The sequence below is a fragment of the Pinus tabuliformis genome, chromosome 8, assembly GCF_031772625.1.
Source record: "Pinus tabuliformis cultivar Carrire ecotype Pingquan chromosome 8, CPIR1, whole genome shotgun sequence".
Taxonomy (NCBI): domain Eukaryota; kingdom Viridiplantae; phylum Streptophyta; class Pinopsida; order Pinales; family Pinaceae; genus Pinus; species Pinus tabuliformis.
In genome coordinates this window covers 1,595,468,833-1,595,477,846 of record NC_142294.1, presented here as the reverse complement: position 1 = coordinate 1,595,477,846, position 9,014 = coordinate 1,595,468,833, and the positions used below count along the sequence as shown (strand labels likewise).

The window sequence follows — 9,014 nt, the reverse complement described above, 5'->3', positions numbered from 1 at the left end:
TTTGTTGAGTAGAAAAGGAATGGTAAGAGGATTACCATTGATAGAAAAGCCAGACAGCCTTTGTGAAGGTTGTATATTGGGAAAACAACACAGAGAAAGTTTTCCAACTGGGAAAAGCATAAGGGCAAAAGCACCTTTAGAAATTGTCCACTCAGATTTATGTGGACCGATGCAAGCTCCATCACTTGCAGGCAGCCAATATTTTCTAACATTTATTGATGACTTTACTAGAAAGACTTGGGTTTATTTTCTGAAGAATAAGAGTGAAGTGTTTGAAAAATTCCAAAATTTCGAAGCACTTGTAGAAAATCAAAGTGGGTTGCGTATCAAGGTTTTGAGAACTGACAGAGGAGGTGAGTATATCTCCAAAGGATTTTTACATTTTTGCAGAGAAAATGGAATTCATAAGAAATTTACAGCAAGGTACACCCTGCAGCAAAATGGAGTTGCTGAAAGAAAAAACAGAACAATCATGGATATGGCGAGAAGCATGTTGAAGGCAAAGCATTTGCCAAATGATTATTGGGCTGAAGCTGTACACTGTGCAGTATATATTTTGAATAGATGTCCTACAAAAGCAGTGATGAACAAAGTGGCAGAGGAAGCATGGAGTGGGAGAAAGCAAGGAGTCTCCCACATGAAAGTTTTTGGTTGTGTGGCTTATGCACACATTCCAGATCAGCTAAGGAAGAAATTGGACAGCAAAGGGAAGAAATGTATTTTCATTGGATACAGTGAAGAATCCAAAGCTTACAGATTATATATCCCATCCACCAAGAAGTTTTTTGTGAGCAGAGATGTTCAATTTATTGAAGAGGAAGCTTGGGATGGAAGCATAGAGAAAACAGTTAATGTTAAAAACTGTTTGTCTCATGATGATGATGATGAGGAGTTGGCTGAAACACATCCCCAAATAGCAGCGCCAACAACAGAACAGCAAGAGACACCCTTGAGGAGAAATGAGAGTGCTTCTCCAAGCACACCACAAGGAGGAAATTCAAGTGCATCTACAAGCACTTGCACACCGAATGAAAGAGGTAAGAAATTCAGAAATTTAAGTGATATTTATGATGAAGGAATGAATTCCCTGTTTGCTTTGTATTGTAGTGTTCATGACCCTATTCATTTCGAAGATGCAATTAAAGATAAGAAATGGATAGAAGCTATGGATGAGGAGATGAATGCAATAGAAAGAAATAAAACATGGGATTTAGTTGAGCTACCAAAAGGTAAAAAAGTCATTGGAGTTAAATGGGTCTACAAGACCAAGAGTAATGCTGAAGGCAAGATAGAAAGGCATAAGGCAAGACTTGTTGTCAAGGGATACAAGCAGCAATATGGGAGAGATTATGAGGAGACTTTTTCACCAGTTGCAAGAATGGAAACAGTAAGAGCAGTGCTGTCCATAGCAGCACAAAACAAATGGAAAGTTTACCAAATGGATGTGAAGTCAGCATTCTTGAATGGAGTATTAATGGAAGAGGTTTACATTGAGCAACCTCTAGGCTATGAGAAGAAAGGCCAAGAGCACAAAGTCTGCAGATTGAAGAAAGCTCTTTATGGGCTGAAGCAAGCACCAAGAGCGTGGTACAGTAGGATAGATTCCTATCTACTGGAGAACGGATTTGAGAAGTGTGAGGGGGAACCCACTGTTTACATCAAAGAAAAGGATGGTAAAATTTTAATTGTTGTGTTATATGTTGATGATGTGATTTTTACAGGTAATGATGACTACCTCATTGAAAATTTCAAATCAGTCATGAAAGAAGAATTTGAGATGACTGACATGGGTTTGCTGAGATACTTCTTAGGAATAGAAGTAGATCAAAATAAAAATGGAATTTTTATTTCACAGGCAAAATATGTAAATGAAGTGTTGAGCAGATTTAACATGCAGGACAGCAAGGCAGCAATCACTCCCACAGTGATGGGATTAAAACTCAGCAAAGAAGACAACAACAAAGATTTTGACCCTAGTGTGTACAAGAGCATAGTTGGCAGCCTCATGTATTTGACTGCAACTAGGCCAGACATAATGTATGCTGTTAGTTTAATTTCCAGATTCATGGAGAAGCCAAAAGAAACACATTGGCAGGCAGCAAAGAGAATTCTGAGGTATGTTAAAGGTACAAAAAGGTATGGCATATTTTATACTGTTTCAGAATGTTCAGATTTAGTTGGATACACAGATAGCGATTAGGCTGGAAGTGTAGATGACCGGAAAAGCACATCTGGTTACATTTTCCACATAGCTTTAGGAGCCATTTCATGGGCTTCCAAGAAACAGCCAATTGTGGCATTGTCTACAGCAGAAGCAGAGTATGTGGCAGCTACAGCAGCAGCATGTCAAGCGGTTTGGATGAGGAGAATCTTGAGAAGTCTATGCCAGGAGCAGGCAACAGCAACAATTATTTTTTGTGACAATAGCTCAGCTATTGCATTATCCAAGAACTCTGTATTCCACAAGAGAACAAAACACATAGACACAAAGTTTCACTACATCAAAGAATTGGTGAACAATGGAGAAATCATTTTACAACATTGCAGGACTCAGGAACAGGTTGCAGATATTCTGACAAAGCCATTGGATCAGAAAAGTTTTGAGTTTTTAAGGAAACTTCTGGGTATGACTGATAACCCAGCAGTTGAAATTAAAAGGGGAGTGTTGGAATATTAATTCCAACTGCTGTGCAGCAGCAACAGCTATTTTACTTTATTCATTTGTCGTGATCCGGCGCCCCACATTTTTTCCCGATCTTTTAAGTCACCGCCATTACCATCTTTTCAATCTTTAATTATTTTTGTGTTTCCAGAATGAAGAAGATCAGATCCAGTGCCACACCGTTATTTTTCAACAACCGTATTAATGGGCAGAACGGCTGAAATAGAAAAAGAACCAGCCTCGAGCCAACGCAACATTTATCAGTCTTGGGTTTCAGCACAACCGACTCAAGAAATACAGCAAAAGATCAAATCTGTTAATCATGAGCAGCATAAACTTTATCAGCAAGTTAAAGCGGTGATGACCCTTTCCCGCACTATAAATAGAAACAGAAACAGAAGAAAATAGAGAGAGGAAATAGATTGAAATTCCTTTTGTAACGCACAGCAGTGTAGAACAAGAGAGTTTTTTTTGTATTGCACAACAGTGCTGAAATTTTCTAAGATAGTTGTTTTTGTGGAACTGAAACGTTCATGTTGTAATCTGTTATGAATATCCCTCTACGTGAGGAAGACTTAGTTTTATCTCTTGGTTTATTTTCATAAATAGAAGTTTCTTTCTGTTCGTTGCTGTTACATCAAAATTTATTTTGTCAAAAATTTCCTCTTGCTGTTACACCGTAACTTAAAAATACTTGACGTCAAAAGTTACGTTGCTGCAACACCAAAAATTTACGTTGCTGCAACACCACGAACAGCGTTGCTGCAACACCAGTTACAGCAACTGAAAAAAACCTGTGTTGCTGCAACACCATTTCCAGAGAACGAATTTTTCTGTTTTTCTGAGTTAAAAACAGAGTATTTTTCTGTGTCAAAGACAAAGTATTATTTTGATCAGTTTTTGATCCTGAGGCAAAGTAGAGTATTATTTTATGCTCTGTTCTTGTGTTTTTGAATTATCAGAAAACAGAGTATTGCTCTCTGTTCATATTTTTGTTGTTTCAGAATTTATCAGAAAATTCTCAACAGTGGAAACAGAGGATTTTTCCACTGTATTTTGTTTGGAATAACCAGAAATTCCCGACAAATCTTTAGTTGTCAAACGCGGGGGCATATTGCTGCAAACTTCGAAAGCTTGCAACAGAAAAAACAATCAAACATAAGGACACATCATGCAAGCTCATCTTTGGCCAGGTATAATGATTACTCTTATGGTTGTTGTTATATGTGTAATGACTTTAGGCATAAATATGTTGATTATAGGGATTATGGCACAAAGAATAGAAAGAATATCAGAAAAATTATTGAGAGATTTCCTCTATTTCTTTGGAACATAAGATGTTTTACTTGCTATAATCTCTGCCATATGGTCAGACACTACAAGTTGGCCATGGTTGTCATGGAATCTAAATGAAGGAAGAAAAACTATGGTGCAAGTACCTCCAACATGCATTAAAAAAACCAACATGTGAAATTCAAGAAAACTTGGAAAAGGAAAAAATTGTTAGAAGGGAGAGATCACACTACCAAAATATGGAAATGAAAGGGGCAAAAAGGAAATTGATGTCACCTGTTCATTAAGGGGGAGAAGATAATATGTATAACTTGAGGGGAACTCCTCCAAGAAAAGGAAGTTCGTTCAGTTTCATTAGCAATTGTTTTCAAAGGCTTTGTTCATGTCTAATATATTTTTGAATATACTGCAAATTTTTTATCCGTAAATAATATTGCTAATATCGCTAGACTATCTTGATCTGTGCATTCTAAACGCTTATAAGTACCTACAATCAGAGTAAAAATATTAGCAATTTATTGTAGAGAAAAAACAGAGCTTAAATCTAATAATGCTAGTTCCCACCCTCGGAAATAATAATAATGATAATAAATGGTGTACATTGCAGTAAAGGGCAAGAGCTAACCAGCCATACATTGGGTATTAAATGCCCCTATGTAGGCTGGCCAGCTATGTATGTCATGGGCGCGCATCATGTAACTCCGGCGAGTACATTTCCCTTTCCGCCAGCCGATGCGGGACCCACCAAAACCAAAACGCAGTTGACTCCAAAACCAAAACCAAAACGAGAGCACGCCAAAACGCATTCGTTTCCCGTTCGAAACTCTGCAAAGCGCCTTCAGGAAGCTCTGCAACCCGCCTGGACGAAGCTCTGCAACCCGTGTGGACAGTTTTCCCAGATCATTCCTCGGCCCTATCTTCGTCACAATATTTTCGTCAATAGCCGCCAGGTATAGGTCGCTCTCGGCAGCTGTAATATTGCAATTGCTGTTAGCATTTATGTTATTTCTCTTGCGTATGGCGGTCAGGTTTTTAATTTCATCCTTCAAATTCCCGTCCACGAAATGATCATAAAACTGCATGTATGCCTTTACATGTTGCTTTTATCTTCTAATGCTCCATGGAATTATTTGAATCTCCTGGGTGTTAATTGGCACAAACTGTTCTAATGTCATGTGTTCACTGTTTTTTATCTCTTGCCTGCAGACTGCCTTCACATCTAAGAAAGACTATGGTAAAGAGGAGCGTGAAGCACAATGGGCTCATGCTCAACGTACATTACACGGTCTTCATCCACCTGAAACACATTTATTCAATGAGAAGAGCAGCTACCGAGAGTTGTCAGAAATTGCTGAACAAGCAAAGAGGCGTGCTGAAGTTGCCAGGTCAATATTTTCATATTTTGTTTAGATGAATTTCCTCAGTTGCATTTTTTTTCACATTGGTTCTCATGATTTGCCTTTTCTGATGACAGGCTTAGGGAGTTGAATACATTGAAGGGGCATGTGGAGTCTGTGGTCAAGCTGAAGGGTCTTGATATAAATACTATCCAACAGTCTTACACTGTGTGATTTTAATGTAAAGTTTTAGATATATTATTTCACTTGGTCAAATGTAAAGTGATATTCATTTTAAACTTTGAAGTTTTAAGAGAGCTTCGAACTCATTGTAACGTTTCTTTGTAAAAGACTCTGCTTTACTTACTAGTTTGGATGTGAAAGATGCATGTACATGAGGGTAACGGAATGCTGTAAAGGTTACCTAAATTGCCATTGAGCAGGTAGTGGTGTACAAGTACTTGAGCTCTGAACAGTTTAGGGTTGTTGCTAGTTTTGGGTTGTTACAAGTGGGAACATTGTTTAGTTTTGGCATGCTATTGAAGGGTTCTTTCCATATTGTGTGGATATTGAATGGAGCATTGTTCTAAATGTTTGATAACCTACTCTGTTCCATCAGGATTCTTGTAGTTGGTGTGTATATGTTAATAAGCATGGTATTTTGTTACATCTTTCTTCGTTACACTTTGATGAATAACTATGGTGATGATGTACTTCCCTGTTATGGTTTATGGCATGCTTTTTATGGTCGCACATCACCATTGATTCTGGTGTAAAGTCAATAGTGAGTGTTTTATACCATAACAATAGTAGTTTTCTGATTTGTAGGAAAGCAAGTAACCATTAATGGTCAAATCACATGTTGGTCATATTCAAATCCATAGTAGAGGCATATGGAGCAGTTGGAACAATTCCAGGGCCTTTGGCTGAAGCTAACAACAATAAGTGATTGCATAGTTACTTGCTACATCTAGTTATGTGAAATAAAGCTGATATTATCTCAGTGCAAATCAATTGTTTTGGATCATATAATTTGTCCAACATCACAAACAAACTGAGAAAACTACTGGTAAGAAATACAAACAAAAAGAAATAAGAAACATAACCTCTCCCTTTAACAGATTTATGTTATTACAGAAGAGACAACAAGTATTTAACTAGCCAAACACTCTAAGCATTTAACAACCAGTATTTCAAAAAGTATTTAAGAAATGTAATGGTCTGAGCATTGCTTTTCTATGTTACCCTTTGTATAATCTCAATATATAATCCTGCTTTTGTATATCGCAGACTCACGAGAATGATCTTCTATTCACATTTTTTAGTTTCCCCTTATTTTATTAGATGAATCCTAGCACTACCATAAACATGGATGCCCTTATAACAAAATACTACTTAATAATTTCAGTGAATGTTTTTATATTTTAAACCTCTACAGGCATCTGTTGAGATCATGGCTAAATGTACAAAAGAATTGGTAGATGAATGGGGTGACATTACAACAAGTGCAAGAGGGGGCCCTTGTGAAATTGAGATCACTAAATATATGGACAAACTGACTGCTAACGTTATTTTGAGGGCCGAGTTTGGAATGAGTGATGGCAAACTGGGAAAAGAACTGTTTGAAGATCTGATCAAGTTGGAAGAATTAATGATGCAGTCATTTCGGTTTCTATGGATGCCAGGTAGCAGGTACATGTACAAATTCCCTAGCCCTAGCCCATTGTGAGATTGGGTTCATAAGTGGCTTTTTTAAGAAATAGAATAGAACCCAATGATCAGTATTTGATTTCCTTAGCCAATTGCTAAATTGTGTTTTTAAGAGGTTTTGTTTAAAATAGAACCAAATCTTACAAATTCCCTAGCCCAATTGCCAGATGGTATCTTTAATTCGATTGAGGATTTCCAGAATATTTCAGGAATTAGCAATCAATTTAAGTTCAATTTAAGTTCAACACTGCCAAATTAAATTAAAAAATGCTTTTCTTTTGAATTAAAGCCCAATCAGTATTTAATTAGTCAATTGCTAGCTTCTGTTTAAAGTAGTTTAACCAACCCATAGATGGAAAGAAAGATGCATATAATGCTACTTATATAAATTTACTTAATAAAACACATTTTTACTATTCAGTGAGAAGGTTTTTACCATGGTAGGAATTACCTCCATTACAGTATCATAACCTTAAAAGTATAGGGATAATTTCTGTTATAATTTGATGAGTCTATGAATGCATTTCTTGTAAAACTAATACATTTCTTAACTCATGGTTATGTATTGGTATATATAAAAGAAGAAAAATGAGATGATTGTACCGTTTGTGATGGATAGATTTTTTTTCTTTCATTTCTTATATGTTCTTTATATATTATTTATATTAGATTTTATATTTGCTATATAAAAAAGAAAAGTTATGCCATATTATATAGACTCTTCCACCTCCTCCGAAAGGAAACTTGTTTTAGCAATGCTTTTACTCAGATTATGGTTCCTTCTTATCCCTGTAGGAATGCCAGGTTTCTTATGGTTAATTGTCCTTATTGTTTGACATTACTCATTATACACAGACCAACAAAATGCACCTTACAATACATTAAGTGGAATAGAAATAAAAATCAATCTATATTTATAATGCAATTCTTTTCCTTTTATTATAAACTTCCATTCAACTCCGAGCCCAGACTATGATTCGTCCTATTTCCCAAATGAAATTCCTTTCAACAATGGTCTCACCTCAGACTATCATTCCAAATTGTGAAGATGCAAATCTCACATACATGATTTAACAATAAAAATTTTGTTTACTCCCTTATGTACTGGGTCAAAACCACTGACTGCCAACGTTATTTTGACCCAGTACATCTGTTATGTTTCTTATTTCTTTTTGTTTGTATTTCTTACCAGTAGTTTTCTCAGTTTGTTTGTGATGTTGGACAAATTATATGATCCAAAACATTGATTTGCACTGAGATAATATCAGCTTTATTTCACATAACTAGATGTAGCAAGTAACTATGCAATCACTTATTGTTGTTAGCTTCAGCCTAAAGGCCGTGGAATTGTTCCAACTGCTCCATATGCCTCTACTATGGATTTGAATATGACCAACATGTGATTTGACCATTAATGGTTACTTGCTTTCCTACAAATCAGAAAACTATTATTGTTATGGTATAAAACACTCACTATTGACTTTACACCAGAATCAACGGTAATGTGCCACCATAAAAAGCATGCCATAAACCATAACAGGGAAGTACATCATCACCATAGTTATTCATCAAAGTGTAACGAAGAAAGATGTAACAAAATACCATGCTTATTAACATATACACACCAACTACAAGAATCCTGATGGAACAGAGTAGGTTATCAAACATTTAGAACAATGCTCCATTCAATATCCACACAATATGGCAAGAACCCTTCAATAGCATGCCAAAACTAAACAATGTTCCCCCTTGTAACAACCCAAAACTAGCAACAACCCTAAACTGTTCAGAGCTCAAGTACTTGTACACCACTACCTGCTCAATGGCAATTTAGGTAACCTTTACAGCATTCCGTTACCCTCATGTACATGCATCTTTCACATCCAAACCAGTAAGTAAAGCAGAGTCTTTTACAAAGAAACGTTACAATGAGTTCGAAGCTCTCCTAAAACTTCAAAGTTTAAAATGAATATCGCTTTACATTTGACCAAGTCAAATAATATATCTAAAAC

At 36.3% G+C, this 9,014-nt stretch overlaps 1 pseudogene across 1 annotated transcript; it reads left to right on the top strand.

Moving 5' to 3' along the window:
* The first annotated feature begins 4,626 nt into the window (after nt 1–4,626).
* Nucleotides 4,627–5,827, top strand: LOC149242157 (plasma membrane ATPase 4 pseudogene; annotated as a pseudogene). Its single transcript, XR_016246001.1, has 3 exons — nt 4,627–4,905; nt 5,162–5,340; nt 5,430–5,827. The product of XR_016246001.1 is annotated as a plasma membrane ATPase 4 pseudogene (transcript).
* Nucleotides 5,828–9,014: the final 3,187 nt, after the last annotated feature.